The sequence below is a fragment of the Gadus chalcogrammus genome, chromosome 1 (assembly GCF_026213295.1).
Source record: "Gadus chalcogrammus isolate NIFS_2021 chromosome 1, NIFS_Gcha_1.0, whole genome shotgun sequence".
Classification (NCBI taxonomy): domain Eukaryota; kingdom Metazoa; phylum Chordata; class Actinopteri; order Gadiformes; family Gadidae; genus Gadus; species Gadus chalcogrammus.
In genome coordinates this window covers 28,592,707-28,609,957 of record NC_079412.1, presented here as the reverse complement: position 1 = coordinate 28,609,957, position 17,251 = coordinate 28,592,707, and positions in this window count along the sequence as shown.

The window sequence follows — 17,251 nt, the reverse complement described above, 5'->3', positions numbered from 1 at the left end:
TTTTTCTTCAGCCATCTTAAATTGGAGTATTTAACTACAAAACAACCTGCTGAAAAGTCCTTGCATGGCCACTTCTACTGGATTATTGAATGAGAAAACACATGCTGCCAACACCACATCTAGTTATTTATATGCACACAATATATCGGCCATAGTTTCCATGTTTGAGTTTCAGGATCAATGACAGAGTAGAATATCAGTTGTATTTATTTATTTATTTATTCACTTTTAATCTTCTAGGATGGTCAATAGAAATGGAATGATCTCTTTCTCCATAAAGGTTACCAAAATAAAATGTATAAAAACACCATAAAACATATTGACATATTATTTGACTCTGACATATTATTCATAAAAGAACATCTAAATTACGCAAGCACCCAGGGGGTGTTCTGAGTTCTAGAGTTATTTATTCAAAGGTCAACGGGCCTTATTCAAATGGTGGCCATCTTGGTTCTAAACCCTAGCTGTGCGGGTCCTGAAGCGGTCCCCAAGACGCCACTTGGTGAATACGACCAGTGAGGTAACGCAGCGACGGAATCAAAGAAATGAAGAGTGGAAAGGGAAGACAAAGGAAACTCAGCCAAGATCTGTGGAGATCCTTAGAATAGTTTTGGACTCATGGTTAGTGCTTCTTCCTAAAAGTTAAGCACACATATTATATTTTACTAAATTCCAATAATTTAACCCTGTGGTGGTAGTGACCTCGTCAGATTGCTGTATTGACAACATGGCACCTGCCAATACTGTGGAAAAGAAAGAAGCTCACATAGTCTTTTCATTTACAATTGTTAATGTGCAAACAATTTTTCTATGTTTGTATAAATGTACCATATATTTTGTAATATTATTTTCCTTAATTCCCTTTTATCTCGTCTTATTCTCGTACTATGTTCTTCCACTTGCCTCTGTGATCCTGGCATCAGTCGGGTAGATACTGACGTCATCGTGCTAAGTACCATTTGCCCACATTTTTTCGTTTACTCCTGTATTTAGAGCCCATGACAGGGCAGACAGCTGTTTGCAGTCTCACCAAAGAACACGTGTTGGTCCATCACCGCGGTGAAGTTTGATTACACGAGCAGAAACACAGCCAGGCCTCTTGCCATGCTTTGCCCGGGGGTGGACATGATGCAGACGCATACAAGCCAACCGTTTAATAAACATGTGTCTATCCAACACGCACAACGGGCTGATTTAGAGATGGTCTCACAGGGTGCTGGTGCCAGCTTCTCCAAAAGCCCCATGTTATTGAAATTCATATTAAGGAAGGGATTCGAGCCGCGGCGAATGGCTTATGTATTTTTCCCTGTATTGTCAGAATTGTTTTATTTGGAACACATTTGTTATTTCCATCCATTTATTAACACAAACCAGATTCACTGACAACATTTTTCGGAGGCCTTTTAAAGAAGAACTCAATAGTTGAGATGAATTCAAAACATTTCGCCTCAAGTGGTTTTTTAAACGGCATGGTTTCAGTTCTCCGTCTGGACAATAGAGGACAGTGTTGATCACAATTTAACTACATTCTCGGCATGGGACCTTTCCTGAATAATGGAAAATATGTATTCTGTGTATTGCATATATATATATATATATATATATGATATATTCTCCGTAACATCCTACAAAAATAGTATGGCACAATTAATATATATCGAAAATAAATAAATGCATATAGATTAAATCTAAAGCATTGTAGAACAATAACAACGACAGGCTCTGTTCGGATTGGGTTAGCAGAGAATGGCAGTATTAAGAGTATTAACTCTGAACACTGTATTATTTCCTGTGTTATTTCCTACAGCAGACGCTTGTCCCACATAGGCTATAATCATAGCCTCCTAATCATGCCTTAACCTTCTGTTTCTGTCCAACCCTGGAATGCACCAAACGCTCTATAAAAGGACAACAGCGAGACGCATCGTATACAACACGCGGCGTGGGTACAATGGGCTTCAGGGTCCAGCCACCATCCACCATCCCCGCGCCTTCAGCCCGCCACCATCTGCTCACTGAACTTATGAGCAGGAAACGGAATAACGACAGGCCACGGAAAAAAGAAAAGACGCCACCGTCCCACGCTACTTTAGCGTGGCCTCTCTCGGCCTTTACTCGGTGGAGCTGTTCACCGTCTTTACTGAAGCCCCTTTCATGTGTGCACTGCCTTTCTTTCTCCCGTTTTAATTTCAGTCGCGGCATATGGTTAGCACATCTGGGAGATGCTAAGCCCGGTGGCCTCCCCCCCCCCCCTCCTTCCTGGCTGCTTCTGTGAAGTGATCCATAGATGGTCCCCATAGTTATTGCTCATAATCACTCATTATTATTTCATAAAGCTGTCTTTTAGATCCGGGATTCTTTGGGTTTGCCGTGATGTTCAGCAGAAACACATTCCTCTGCGTTTCACCGAAAGCAAAAAAACTGAAACACAGAAAAAAGCAAAACAAACAAACAACAGGAAATGAATAAAAATGACACAGTTGAGAACTTTGTCTCCGCGGGGGTTGACCTTCTGCAGGTAAATTGGCCACCTGTGACACTGTGGAGCATAACATGACATTCTCCTCTGAGACGCGCCGATAGCTCTCCTTCTGCTGATCACCGGGGGAGGGGGGACGTGTCTGCTGCAGCACGGGGGGCTGGCACCAGGCTCCAGGTAGAGGGGGCACCGGGCTCCAGGTAGAGGGGGCACCGGGCTCCAGGTAGAGGGGGCACCGGGCTCCAGGTAGAGGGGGCACCGGGCTCCAGGTAGAGGGGGCACCGGGCTCCAGGTAGAGGGGGCACCGGGCTCCAGGTAGAGGGGGCACCAAGCTCCAGGTAGAGGGGGCACCGGGCTCCAGGTAGAGGGGGCACCGGGCTCCAGGTAGAGGGGGCACCGGGCTCCAGGTAGAGGGGGCACCGGGCTCCAGGTAGAGGGGGCACCAGGCTCCAGGTGAGGGGTCCCTGGAGGGGGCACCAGGCTCCAGGTTAGGGGTCCCTGGAGGGGCCACACGTTGTGCTGTCTGTCCTAGGTCGGTGGCAGGGGCCTTGTGTTTTCTCGCGCTGCCATGTGGCTAATTTGAACCAATGAGAGCCCAGGGTTGGTCCGTCTCCTCCAATCTTCTCGGGGGGGGGGGACCACAGCTTCCCCTCGGGCTCCGGAGCAGGCCGGTGGTGAAGGGAGGCTCCAGTGGGGCCCGCGGGTTCTGGGGGCCGAACCGGAGCCACGCGCCGGCCTGGCGGCAGAACCGCAGTGGGGGCGTGTGTGTGTGTGTGTGTGAGTGTGCGTGTGTGCGTGTAAGGGAGAGAGAGAATGTGTTTGTGTGAGTGAGAGACTGCTTTGTGTGTGTGTGTGTGTGTGTGTGTGTGTGTGTGTGTGTGTGTGTGTGTGTGTGTGTGTGTGTGTGTGTGTGTGTGTGTGTGTGTGTGTGTGTGTGTGTGTGTGTGTGTGTGTGTGTGTGTGTGTGTGTGTGCGTGCGTGTTCCCATGTGTGTGTGTGGCAGGCCCCGGTTTGGCAGTGGTTGGCCCAGGCCTCTTCATCTCGTTTAGCTGGTAATTACAGAATCACAGGTCAACCACGCATGTAACCACGGCGACGCTGCACGGTAGCAGATGTGCTCGTGGCGTTACTCAGCCCGAGTGCAAAAGGTAAATAAAGAATCAGATGCAGCTGGTCGGCGCGGCCCTTAGCCAAACTCGCACACACACCCCGTAATGGTTCCCATGTGGGCCTGCGGGGGCTGGGGCGACGGGGAGGGGGGGGCAGCTCTACTCTAGTGCCCATGTTTCAACCAACAGGATTTATCAATGGGCCTCTGTTTTCCCATGGACCCACTGATGTAAGATTGTGTGTGTGTGTGTGTGTGTGTGTGTGTGTGTGTGTGTGTGTGTGTGTGTGTGTGTGTGTGTGTGTGTGTGTGTGTGTGTGTGTGTGTGTGTGTGTGTGTGTGTGTGTGTGTGTGTGTTTCTGGGATGGTATTATTATAGAGTGCGTCATGTTAACAGGAAGGTGAGGTAGCAGTCGAGCCGTCTGCCCCCCCCGGTCCACACTGGGTGTGCCCCCCCCCCCCCCACATCCTCTGGCCGTGTGTATTGTGCGTCCCTGGGTGAAGCCTGATAGTGTCGAGTGTCACACAGGTTCCTTCCTGGATCTCGGCCAATCCGATGGCACCGATAAACATTGAAGGAAGAGGCCTGATTTGAGTGATATCCTGCGTTTGATCACTTTGCAAAACGTGTGTGTGTGTGTGCGGGTTTGTGTGAGTGAGTGGGTTCATGTGTGAGCCTGTATGTGTGTGTTTTTGTTTGTTTGGGTTTGTGTATGTTTGTATGTGTGTGTATGTTTGTGTGTGTGTGGATGATTATGTGTGTGTATGTGTGTATGTGCGTGGGCGTCTACGTGTCCCCACATGTGTCTAGGTGTGTGTGTGTGTGTGTGTGTGTGTGTGTGTGTGTGGCAGAGAGCGTAATAACGACACACCAGGTTAACGAGATGCTCCGGGGCCTTGAAACTCGACACTTAAGAAACTTGTTTTGATAACGCGATAAACAAACGGTTTGGCGCTCTCCGTTCGGCCCGGCCCTTTGTTGCTTCTGTTCAGCTGGAATGTGGTCTCGCGCCCCTCTTCACCGTGACCCCCCACGGCCCACACACACACACACACACACACACACACACACACACACACACACACACACACACACACACACACACACACACACACACACTAACTGGAGCACGAACCCACACCCGTCTTCCCCGATGAAGCTTGTTGCCAACAGCGCTGCCTACGCTCCCTCTCTCATTAACCACAACTGTCAGATCCGCCAGATGACGAGCAATTAAACCAGATAATAAACGCTAGCCATCAATTCCTGTTTGTTGATGTTGTTGTTGTTGTTGTTGTGTTGTTGATGTCGGCGAGCCGGGGGCTCCACTCCTGTCACCTCACCGCTAACTAGTACTTGAGTAACACACAAATACGGGAGGACACTCGCGCACGCAGCACTTTGGGAAGGCCTCACCTCCTGCAGCACGCGGCAGAGGGTTGATATTAAAGGCTGGCGATAACAATTAGATCTTAATCAGACACAGCTCATCAACGCTGCTCCCCTCTTCATCCCCGCGCTGCACAGGGAAACATAATAACAAAGAAAACGCAAACCGCCGAGATGTGAGGACGAAGATGAAGACCGCCAGGATATAGGGACGAAGATGAAGACCGCCAGGATATAGGGACGAAGACGAAGACCGCCGAGATGTAAGGACAAAGACCACCAGGATATAAGGACGAACACGAAGACCGCCAGGATATAGGGACGAAGATGAAGACCGCCAGGATATAGGGACGAAGATGAGGACCGCCAGGATATAGGGACGAAGATGAGGACCGCCAGGATATAGGGACGAAGATGAAGACTGCCAGGATATAGGGACGAAGATGAGGACCGCCAGGATATAGGGACGAAGATGAAGACCGCCAGGATACAGGGACGAAGACGAAGACCGCCAGGATACAGGGACGAAGACGAAGACCGCCGAGATGTAAGGACGAAGACGAAGACCGCCAGGATATAGGGACGAAGATGAAGACCGCCAGGATATAGGGACGAAGATGAAGACCGCCAGGATATAAGGACGAAGACCGCCGAGATGTAAGGACGAAGGCGAAGACCGCCAGGATACGAGGAGAAGACGAGGACGAAGACTAGGATGAAGACGAGGACTCTTCCTCCGTGTGTCGGGGATGGTGCAGAACGAGGCCCCCGTACACTGGGGGGGGGGGGGGGAGCTGGCTCGGTGGGGGGGAGAGGAGAGTTTTGGTCATGAATGTGCAGATTTTTATTTTGTACTTTTTCCCCATGTTTGGTTGGACCACTTCTGTCTGGGGGCGAACATGGACGCTACATCCCAGATGCACCGTGGAGTAGATCTTGTGAGGGATATGCTGATTAGTCTGGCTGTAGGGCTTTAACTGGCTACTTTATATGTTGTTTAGGCCCCTAATACGTTCTGTTCATAATAAGGTATAATGACCATTGTTCTTATTATAGGTGAGACCAATGCTCCTCTTATCTTGATGCAGTAATGAGCCGATATTCGAAACAGGCCTAATGTCTTTTCAAGAAAAGTGAACTGCAGCTGACCTTTGTAATCAGGCAAAAGTACGTGTTTACCGTGCGGCGAAAATATTTAGGGATGGGTTTCCAGTCGATTCCGAAGGTTGCACCAGCGTTTCTTAGGAATTTAAAGACAATACCCTTTCTTCCAAAGGCCAGAAAAAAGCCGCATGTATACAGCTGCAGAAGGAGTTTCCTGACCACGGCCAGTAAAAAAAAAGGGTATCAGATATTTTCAAACAATCAGGATGGCGAAGCACGGAAAATAATATACAAGATGAAACCAGGGCTTGTTCGGGAAAAAAAAAGTCTGATTTCCCCTTCCCTGTGGAAAGGGCGGAGAGGCCTCCTGTTTTGAAAGCATATTTCCCTCAAAAACACTCTGAGCGACCAAACAAAATGACAGATCTGGATTAATCGTCCGCTGCTCTTTTGTCTTGGGCAGTCAATGTTTGTGCGTTTGCCATGGAAACGGCCGGGTTATTTATCTTCCCTGGCCCGTTTACAATAACCTCCCTTTCCTGAACAAACAACAAAGGAAATATCGCGTCAAGTCTCGGCTCCCGCTCGCATGATCTGGTCACGGTAGCGCTCCACACACACTCACACGCGCACACGTATGCACACAGACATATAGGCACACACGCTCACCCACACCCCACGCACACACATACACACACTTGCATATACACACACGCACCTTCGCGCGCAAACACACACTCACACACACACAACAGATACATCAGACATGTACATACACACTAATGTGCACACATACACAGTATAAACACACACGCACGCACTCACACACACGCACTCACACACACACACACACAGATTTGTGTTATGCTCAGGTTTATCGGGTTATGGGCTTATTACAATGAGTAATAGATCCATCATTTCATCCATGTTGTTTGCTAAAGGTAGGCCATTAGCTAGTATTTGGCTTTGTGTTGACCTAGAAGTGGACGAGGAAGGGCTGGACTGAAGGAACATTGGATGGAGACGGAACGGGCTGAGCGGGAGGCAGCGTGTTCAGAACTCTGAGGATGAAGCAAATACACAACCACATGTGAAACACACTGTTAACAGAAGTAGAAATAAACATCAATATCATAGTGTTTATTTTCTCAAGTTGTTCAAATAAAACCACAAAGAAAAGCATTGGATAGATTAGGGATGCAGAGAAGTTTGTGTCTGTGCATACACACGCACACAACGTTTTCATTTATAATAATCCAAAGGAGATTTAGAATTTTTAAAAGTCCAAACTTAAACTCAAACAAACGCTGCGGAGCAAACTGGTGGATTTGAAGGTTTTTACTCTCTGCGTGCGCCGTGTGTTCTAATTCTCCTGCAGCTCATGGGAAGCATGTTATAATTTGCTATTCTCAGCTAAAAATGTTCCTCGTGCGTTCGTCAGCGCGCATCCTGCTAATCCATGTGACGCGTGTGTGTGCTCCGTATACTTTAGCTGTCTCCCCCTTCCCCTGGCTGCTGGCAAGACGAGCAATTAGTCCTTTTTAAGAAGCTGCCTTTTCTCCCCCATAATGTTGCCTAAAGTGTAAAACCTCGCCTGGTTATCAGCGTGAACAGACAATAGAGGAGAGGTGACAACAGGGATGGGTACTAGAGAGGTGTGGGAACAGCGCACACACGTCACGGGGCAAACGCCTTAATGGGGTAGGGTCCCGAGACGGATCACATGCGATTTACATCAAGAGTTACTGTAATAAAGACTTTGTAAAACTTACATTGAAATTCAATTAGAGCGTTGAATCCATAACCAATGCCGTGCAAAATGAACTCATTGGGGGTCCCTTTTCATTACTGCCCTCAGGCAAAAGAGACCATTAATTTAATACATTCCATGTTTTTTCACATGAGCATTTTTAAGTTAGTGCACATTTCCGCCCTAATGTACCTAATACAATGAGAGTGCTTGCCAAGGACTGCATTATACAGGCACTGAAGTACCCCCCCCCCCCACACTCCTTTACAGTTGTTACCGTGAGTAGTCCGACCACTTTCAATCAGTCAAGCCTGAAGAACGACCTGCTCCTAAAAAACAAAACAACAAAAGAAGAAATTATGATATTGTTTTATTGATTCATTGCTTGGTGAATATTACTATGCTCTGTGTGCCGCCCATGGCACGGGTTCAAGAAAATGGCGTCCGCGCCGACTGCTAACAGCCGCCGCGCCAAGTCTTAATTAAGATATTAGCGTTTTATCTGAGGACTGTGGATCTGCACCCTTCAGTCACCCACACAGCCACAACAACACAGAGCTCTCAGATCTCCCACCCTCACCAACGTCCTAATTAAAAAGAACATTTCATTAACAGTTCCAGCTTGGTAAATATAAGTTTAAAGGGGTCAGTCGACTACCAACACGTAAAGACCTAAGAATATAATTGCCGCGTAAACAGGAACCACGGAAAATACCGGTCGGAAAAAAAAGAAAGTGAAAGCTATTTGTCTGTTCTCGGTGTGACCCACAGTGTCAGTTTGTGTTAGCGGAGTTCACAGTGCAGGTCATGCTAGCTGCTGTCAGCTTGATGAAGCCGAGAGTTTGTCAGCCTCCCACAGCATCACGTCAACACTACAGCTCATCGCTGATGGCCACGAGATCTGCCGCAATCACACATTTCGACATTTAATCCTGTATCTTTACTATATAATAACTATGATGGGTTTTATTGACACAATGTTTAACCAAAACTTCCGACACAAAAAAAACTGAATTTGATCCCCATGTTTGCGTTATTTTATTTCATGGATTAAAGGAATATGGTTCAACCGCCGAATATTTGACAGTTGAGGAGTTGATGACGTGCTTCCCCTCATGTTCTATTCTCCGTTCGGTCGGAAGCAGCCGAAGACGTTGGCCCGTTGTACCGCGCGGCGCGTAGCAAACAAATAGCTGTAGATAATTTAAATCAAAGTGCTGCCCTGCTGCCCTGAAACGTGGAAACACACAGCAGACATGTGTGCGTTGGACACTTAGGCACCTCGTGCAGAGAGACAAAGTACAGCAACAACCAAAAACAAGACACCGCTATTCCCACAAATCTCTAAAAATAACAAAATGGGGGCAAGGATGGCAGCAGTCAGACAGAAGAGGGAACAGCGATGTTAGTCCCGGAAAAGCCTCCATTATTAATGTAAAACTGTGAATGTCGAGGTTCTTTTCCTTGTTTCAGCACGCATTTTTATTCCACTTGTCTTGTGAAGCTAAATTTTTTATGGTGCTTTTTCTCTCGCTCTCTCTCTACACAATGCATGTTAGAAATCATTTCCGTGTTTACAGCAAAATCACTTCTGGCACGTGTCCATGTTGGCGAATTTAAGAATAATTCAGACAGGGAGAAATTCACCTGGGAATTAAAATATAACACCCCCACCCCCCAGGAACCCCCTCCCTGCAAAGAAGTGACAAAGCATTTGATTTCACCGAAAAGACACAAGAAGCTAATTGAAAACTTTTGATTTATTTATACGAGTTCAGAAAGCTTGTCGTGTTTTCCGGAGAACCGCGCGCTCTCCACAAACACGACATCAGGCGTCATCCTCTGCACAAAGAAAAAGTGTGTATTTGATTTATTTATTCTCACCCAGACAGATACTTAGGGCTTTATACAGATTTTGCCATTTGGAGGCTGAAATAATGGATGGCGTGCCTCATCCATTTTTAATCCCTGCATGTTGTGTGAGGGGTAAACATGCTGTTTAAGATGTATTTTCACTGCTCGGCTGTGTCTCTTCATAACGACACTGTGTATAGGGAGCCGGGGAAACAGCCACGCAAGTGCTCACAGAGGCTCGCAAACAAGTCAGGCCAAAGTGACTCACCAGTACTACCTGGGCACCCCCTGAAACAACAACACACACCAACACAAACCCCCCCGGGGAGCCCCCATAATGTGGCTTACGGGGAGGATGCAGGCTGCGATCTCGACGCGTTTGGCTCATTGGAGGTATCCATGGTTCAGTGGTCCGTGAGCCCCAACGTGTTGTTCTGACAGACCCTCTGCCAGGCGCAGCACGCCCCAGCTCGCTGTCTGGACCCGGACGCCGCGCCACAGATCCACTGATAATTCACAATCATTTTTAATAAGTCGTAATTACGTGGAGGGGTTCTGATTGTGCTCTGCAGCCCTTGAAAATGAAATATGTTCCATCAGGGGCATGATGGTAAAGGATATTGCCTGCCGTTCATACATAATTGAGCGATCTTGAATGTCAAACCAGTGGGAGAAAATGCAACAGAGGCAACAGTACGCCTCACCGCAAACTGCACAACATCCGCTACGAACTGAGTGGACGGACGAGTGTGTGTGTGTGGGGGGGGGGGACATGTGTTATGTGGTGTACCAAAGTGCCCGAAGGAGCTGTACATTGACAGGTTCTCTGCTAAAAGACTAGCTCTCCTGAACGTCCTCTTTCTCTCTCTGTTGTCAAGTAATCCGATTGTCTAGTCTGTTCTGAAGTGGGATCCACGCTATGCACTCCTTGTTGTAAACGGTTCCTGTTGTCATAGAATGTTCCAGTCTCTTTACCACTTTTTGCAAATATCTCTGAGTGATTGGCTCTGCTCATTAGCTCCATTTGTCGCTGTAAAGTTCCCCACAAAGAACACTGTTCTCCAACGTTCCGCACGCTGGCGTTCAAGGGCACTTCTTAGTGCTTGTTATTTACAACGCACGATATAGCATGAGAAGTAACAGTGCTTGTTTAACACCGTGACCTCGATTGTCTCTGTGAAGGGACATCCAATCCTTTATGTCCTTAACCTCAATTGTACAATTTCTGTGCAACGCCTCAATATCTCACCCAGGATTCAGTAAAAGTACTTATTTTTATATTGGGATTTACTTCAAGTCCATTGTCCCTATTGAACTCTCTCGCTCTCGCTCTCTCTGTGTCTCTCTGTGTCTCTCTCTCTCTCTGTCTGTCTGTCTGTCTGTCTGTCTGTCTGTCTGTCTGTCTGTCTCTGTCTGTCTCTCTCTCTCTCCCCCCCCCCCTCTCTCTCTGTCTCTGTCTCTGTCTCTCCCCCCCCCTCTCTGTCTCTCTCTGTCTCTCCCCCCCCCCTCTCTGTCTCTCTCCCCCCCCCTCTCTGTCTCTCTCTCTCTCTCCCCCCCCCCCCTCTCTGTCTCTGTCTCTCTCCCCCCCCCCCTCTCTGTCTCTGTCTCTCCCCCCCCCTCTCTGTCTCTCTCCCCCCCCCTCTCTGTCTCTCTCCCCCCCCCTCTCTGTCTGTCTCTGTCTCTCCCCCCCCCCTCTCTGTCTCTGTCTCTCTCCCCCCCCCCCCTCTCTGTCTCTGTCTCTCTCCCCCCCCCCCTCTCTGTCTCTCTCCCCCCCCCCCTCTCTGTCTCTCTCTGTCTCTCCCCCCCCCCTCTCTGTCTCTCTCTCTCTCTCCCCCCCCCCTCTCTCTCTCTGTCTCTCTCCCCCCCCCTCTCTGTCTGTCTCTGTCTCTCCCCCCCCCCCCTCTCTGTCTCTGTCTCTCTCCCCCCCCCCCTCTCTGTCTCTGTCTCTGTCTCCCCCCCTCTCTGTCTCTGTCTCTCTCCCCCCCCCCCCCTCTCTCTCTCTGTCTCTCTCCCCCCCCTCTCTGTCTCTCTGTCTCTCTCCCCCCCCTCTCTGTCTCTGTCTCTCCCCCCCCCCTCTCTGTCTCTGTCTCTCTCCCCCCCCCCCTCTCTGTCTCTGTCTCTCTCCCCCCCCCCCCTCTCTCTCTCTGTCTCTCTCCCCCCCCTCTCTGTCTCTCTGTCTCTCTCCCCCCCCCCTCTCTGTCTCTGTCTCTCCCCCCCCCCTCTCTGTCTCTGTCTCTCTCCCCCCCCCCCTCTCTGTCTCTCTCTGTCTCTCTCCCCCCCCCTCTCTGTCTCTGTCTCTCCCCCCCCCCCTCTCTGTCTCTGTCTCTCTCCCCCCCCCCCCTCTCTGTCTCTCTCTGTCTCTGTCTCTCCCCCCCCCCCCTCTCTGTCTCTCTCTGTCTCTCCCCCCCCCCCCCTCTCTGTCTCTGTCTCTCTCCCCCCCCCCCCTCTCTGTCTCTCTCTGTCTCTCTCCCCCCCCCCCTCTCTGTCTCTGTCTCTCTCCCCCCCCCCTCTCTGTCTCTCTCTGTCTCTCTCCCCCCCCCCCTCTCTGTCTCTCTCTCTCTCCCCCCCCCCCTCTCTGTCTCTCTCTCTCTCCCCCCCCCTCTCTGTCTCTGTCTCTCTCCCCCCCCCCCTCTCTGTCTCTCTCTCTCCCCCCCCCCCCCTCTCTGTCTCTGTCTCTCTCCCCCCCCCCTCTCTGTCTCTCTCTCCCCCCCCCCCTCTCTGTCTCTCTCTGTCTCTCTTCCTGGCTCATGGCTCTGCAGTGGTAGGACTGGAGAAGGACTGCAGCAGTAGCAGCAGAGAGTTTTCCTCTTTACGCTGATAACCTGACTTTGTTAGTCAATGAAATACGTGCGGCGTCTGAAGGCGCCGGTGTCTTCATTCCCCGCTCCTCGTCCCGCTCTTGATAAACGGCGGGCTGTCTCCTGAGCCAAGAGCTCGCTTTATATATTTTTTGACGTTTTTCGTGTTTAATGCATTGTATATATTATACGGCCTATCTTTATGCTGCTCTCTCCCCCCCCCCCCCCCCCCCCCTCTCTCTCTCGTTTTGCATTTCGTTTTAAAACCCTCAAACAGGGTTATTGATGCTCTCACCGCTGGTACATTATGCATTATTTGTTTGTAAGTACCATTTTTGCATACTGACGGTAACAAGAAAATGCATGTATAGAAATTCTAATATAAATTGACTTATGTGTGAAGGCACAGATTCTGCCAGCTAAGCTCTCCTGCAAATAATATATAGTGCTTTATGTCGCTAATCCCGGGGACCGCTGGCCGCGCCAGCGCTGAACAAAAAGAATCCCCGCACCTTTAGCTTTTAAAGACTTTTATCTGATATTACAAGAATGACAGATTGTGGCTCTTTCTACGCCTGTTATGTCTTGTTTCAGGGAGACCTGAGAGGGAGGGAGGGAGGGGGGGGGAGGGAGCACCAGAGAGGGGGTATTGATAAGGATAGAGTGTGTGGTGGGGGGGGCACTCCAACCTAATGCTACTTTATGACGCCCTTTTTCATTTAGCATGAACAGTTTTTACGATTCCATTTTCTAGCAGGAGGAGGTGTGTGGGGGGGGGGGGGGATTAGACTGAGACACTTTTCCGACGCGATGCGTTTCCGCCCAGCGCTGTAAAGGACTGTTTTATTGAAGGGAAAAAATGTCCTAACTGACTCAATTTATTGAATGTCAAAATCCAATTTTCTGACCAAAGGAATGTGTTCATAAACACTGCGTGGAGTGTGTGACCCTAAACGCTCCGGCGAAGACTATTATCTCAAGGTTCAAAGGTCAACAGCGGGAATTAATGTAAAAATGTTTTATATGCATAATCTCCCCAAATAATTAGCCTTTGCTCAATTATGGTAAATCACTTACAACAGAATAAACCTGAGTTGAATTCAGAAAGCCCTTTAATGTGTGTGTGTGTTTATATGTTTATGTGTGTGCATGTGTGTGTCTATTTGTGTGTGTGTGTTTGTGAGTGCATTTGTGTCTGTGAGTCAGTTATACTGTATGTTTGTGTGCTTGTGTTGGTGTCAATGTGTGTGTGCCATGTGCATGTGTGTGTGCACGTGTGTGCAGTGTGTGTGTGTGCAGTGTGTGTGTGCACGTGTGTGCAGTGTGTGTGTGTATGCGTCCATGCGTCCTATAAACCCACGTGTGGGTAAACGGCACGCTTTGAGACACACAGACCTGCGAGGAGGGTCTGTAAAACATATAAAAGAAGGCAATCGCACCAGCAGAACCCCCCCCACCCCCCCCACCCTCTACCTTTACAGCCTGTCCTCCCAGCTGCTGATGGCGCCATCGGCCTTTAAGCATCCTGGGGCCCCCCCGGAGCCGTACCCCGTCAGTCTGGCGTCCCTCAACAGGGTCCTGGGTGGTGTCTCTGTGTCCTCGCGCCTCGGTACCAGGGCTTTATAAGAGCCCTTACTGAGGGGCTCTGGAGGGATCGGGGGGGCCCTTTTGAATCTCTTTAAATTATTTTAAAGGCGGGGCCGAGGGCTGCCATGGCGTGATTTACTGCCCCCCCCCCCCCCCCCCGCCTCTCTGCTGGCTCCAGATTGATGCGTCGCTTCGTACTGCCTTTGCGTTTTTTTATGGCATCATCTTGTGTCCAGAAATGCGTCCTTCTCCCTCGACTAAAGAGCCTTTTAACTCCCCCCCGCTCCTCAGTAAACAGCGGTGGGGAAGATGTTTCAGCAGCTCTGGAATCAGACCCTTTTCAGGGATTTATCTCGAGGCGCGCTAATAGGATTCGGTGAAGAGTGTGTAAATATCGGCCGCAAACAAGGTTTTCCTTCCCCAATTCCCTTGTTTACCTCGATGAACACAATATACATATATATATATATATATATATACACCACGACGCCACATTGGTAATCAAACAAGAAGCCCCTTGAGGGAATCTTTATTGCCAGTCATTTATTAATCCTCTTCCTCGCAGCCTTTCAATAAAGCACAATGCTATTTTATGCTAAGTTTTAAAGAGGGCCGTCCGACAACAAAAGCGCCCGCAGTCGGCGAAGGAGTGGAGTCAGGAGCCCCGCGCGGCGCCGGGGCCAGACGCACAAGGACACGGCGGGGCCGGGACGGAGAGCGAGAGGACGCGGAGAGAGGGACGTTCATTTTAATTAAATGTTACAAAGTCTCCGGCCCCGGCGCTAATCCGAGCGGGCTCGCTGAGAAGGGCCTCGTTTAGGGTAAAACAAGATGACTGCGCTGTCCGTTATCACGAGGGCGACCGCCGAGCGGTGAAATGACTGATGTTTGTAAAAAGCGACATTTGTGTGCAGTAAGCACTTTGGTGAGGGATGCTCTGGAGTTTTATGTGCTGGTTCATAAAGTCGGAGCCTAATGCACCCTGACACTCTGTTTTGATATCATTACAGCATTATACTTGTCCTTTTTGAGTGAAAAAACGAGTACTTAGAAAGTCGAAATTCATAAATAAATTTATGTCAAACTGCACTTAATATTGATTTTGTTAGTGTAGAGATTCAATAATAAGGTACCGAGGGCATGAATATTTAAATATAATTTTCATTTCTGCATCTCCTAATGGCCTATTCTCTTCTACACTCAATTTAAACACAATTTGGAAACTGTAATGTATTGAAAATGACTGGAATCTAGCAATAAATCATAGATGGGATATCATGGACCTTTTTATACAATAGTTCAATATTAACCCTCGAGGGATTGGCACAATTAGATTTCAGTCTTTTTTTTCCAAACTTCTCAATTTTCATCTGACCGTCATTCCACCTGAAAGACTCTTTCCCCTCGTACTAATTTCCCAGTAGATATATATAAAATAATCCTAAATGCACTCCCCCTTCGCCTTGGGAGGCAGGCGGGAGGACTGGAGGGAGCACAGAGTTCAGTGAATGACAGAAGATCTTCTCCATCCGACTCGGCCGTTGGATCTTTGCTGGGAACGTGAGCGGCTCGGAGTCCGTCATTGTTAACAGCTAATGGGTAGAAGTAAAAAAAAAAACGAAGTTAAGAGTGATGTTCAAGGCAGCCGCTCCAAGCCGGCTAAATGCATGGAGCGCAGCCTCTAATAGGCATGTGGAGCCACGGTGTTAGATCCATATGATGCTTATCAATAATTCATTATTGGCTTGACCCTTTTGGAGGCATTAAGGTAATTCGAAGAGAAGTCCGTCTGTCCGGCCTTCCCGGCTCATCCCTTTCAAAGACGGACGGCGTTGCAGCAGCGTCCTTCTTTGATATCGTCAACTCGCTTAATCGCGGGCGTAAGCGTTTTCGGACATATGTAAATCAAAGCAGAGCGGGGTGTCATCGGATCCGACATAACGGGTGCAGGAGTTAGACGCCGGTTAAAGAACGACCTCCCCCCACAACAGACCCCCCTCCCTCCCAGAACGCCCCCCCCCCCACCAGGCAGATCCATAGTGGCAGCGACGGCACACAGCAGAGTTCACCGAGCAGATGCACACAGAGTTTGTGTGTGTGTGTGTGTGTGTGTGTGTGTGTGTGTGTGTGTGTGTGTGTGTGTGTGTGTGTGTGTGTGTGTGTGTGTGTGTGTGTGTGTGTGTGTGTGTGTGTGTGTGTGTGTGTGTGTGTGTGTGTGTGTGTGTGTGTGATGGGCAACTACTGTGTGGCCCGTGGAACTGCCGCCCCCCCCTTCTTCCTCCTCCCGGATCTGGATCCGACCACAGCTCATGTCCCCCCCCCCCCCCCCCTGATTCCAGCTGAGAGCAGTTTGTCGTTGGAACGTCGCTTCGTGTGTTCACGGCATCCCGCCCGAGGCCCATGTGTTCCTCGTTCTTTGAGGTAAAGAAAAAAAGGAAAGATATGAAAAGAAACGGCCGGTGTTCGGGATTAATAACTTTGCTTTTTTTTTTTCTTTCGCTGACAATTTTTATTTGTCCGCGTGTTGCGCAGTCACATGTGTGTGATCCGTCTCCAGCCCGCCCCCCCCCCCGCCCCCGTCCATGGACTTCATACGATACGATCTTATCCGAGGAATCTGCCGACTCATTTACAGCCAATAATATCGGGCGGAAACATGTCGAAGTAGTGGTAACGGAATCAATAGCGGGGCCTGGACCCGGCAGCGCGCTGGCTGTGTTATCATTTCTGGTGCTGACTCCTGCACTCCAGATCTGCATGGGGATAGGCGCCCTCTACCCCCGGTGCAGTAGGACTCCGCCGCGATTACCCCGCATCGTATTATGTAAAGGTGGCCTAGCCGCGGCGGCTAATGGCCTCGCTGTCTCCGTAAGTTATGGATGTAGCCCTTTGCTCTGCAGGGTCGAACATAAAGGCCCCTCTTTTTAATTCACCGTCACCCACGGTCAGGCTAAATGGCCGACGGCGGAATTGGAGAGCCGGCGGACTCCACTACACATGCACTTTGTTCCAAAAACGGCTATTGACATTGACTAAGGAGCCCGCTGTGCCTTTCCAGGGTGTTTTCACAAGGTAAAATACCCCATAGACGGAGGGAGTTGGCCCGCGTGCTTTGACTAATGCCTCACTCTGCGACATGAGGACGGCCTTAGCGGGGCTCTGGACGGGACGGGCCAGC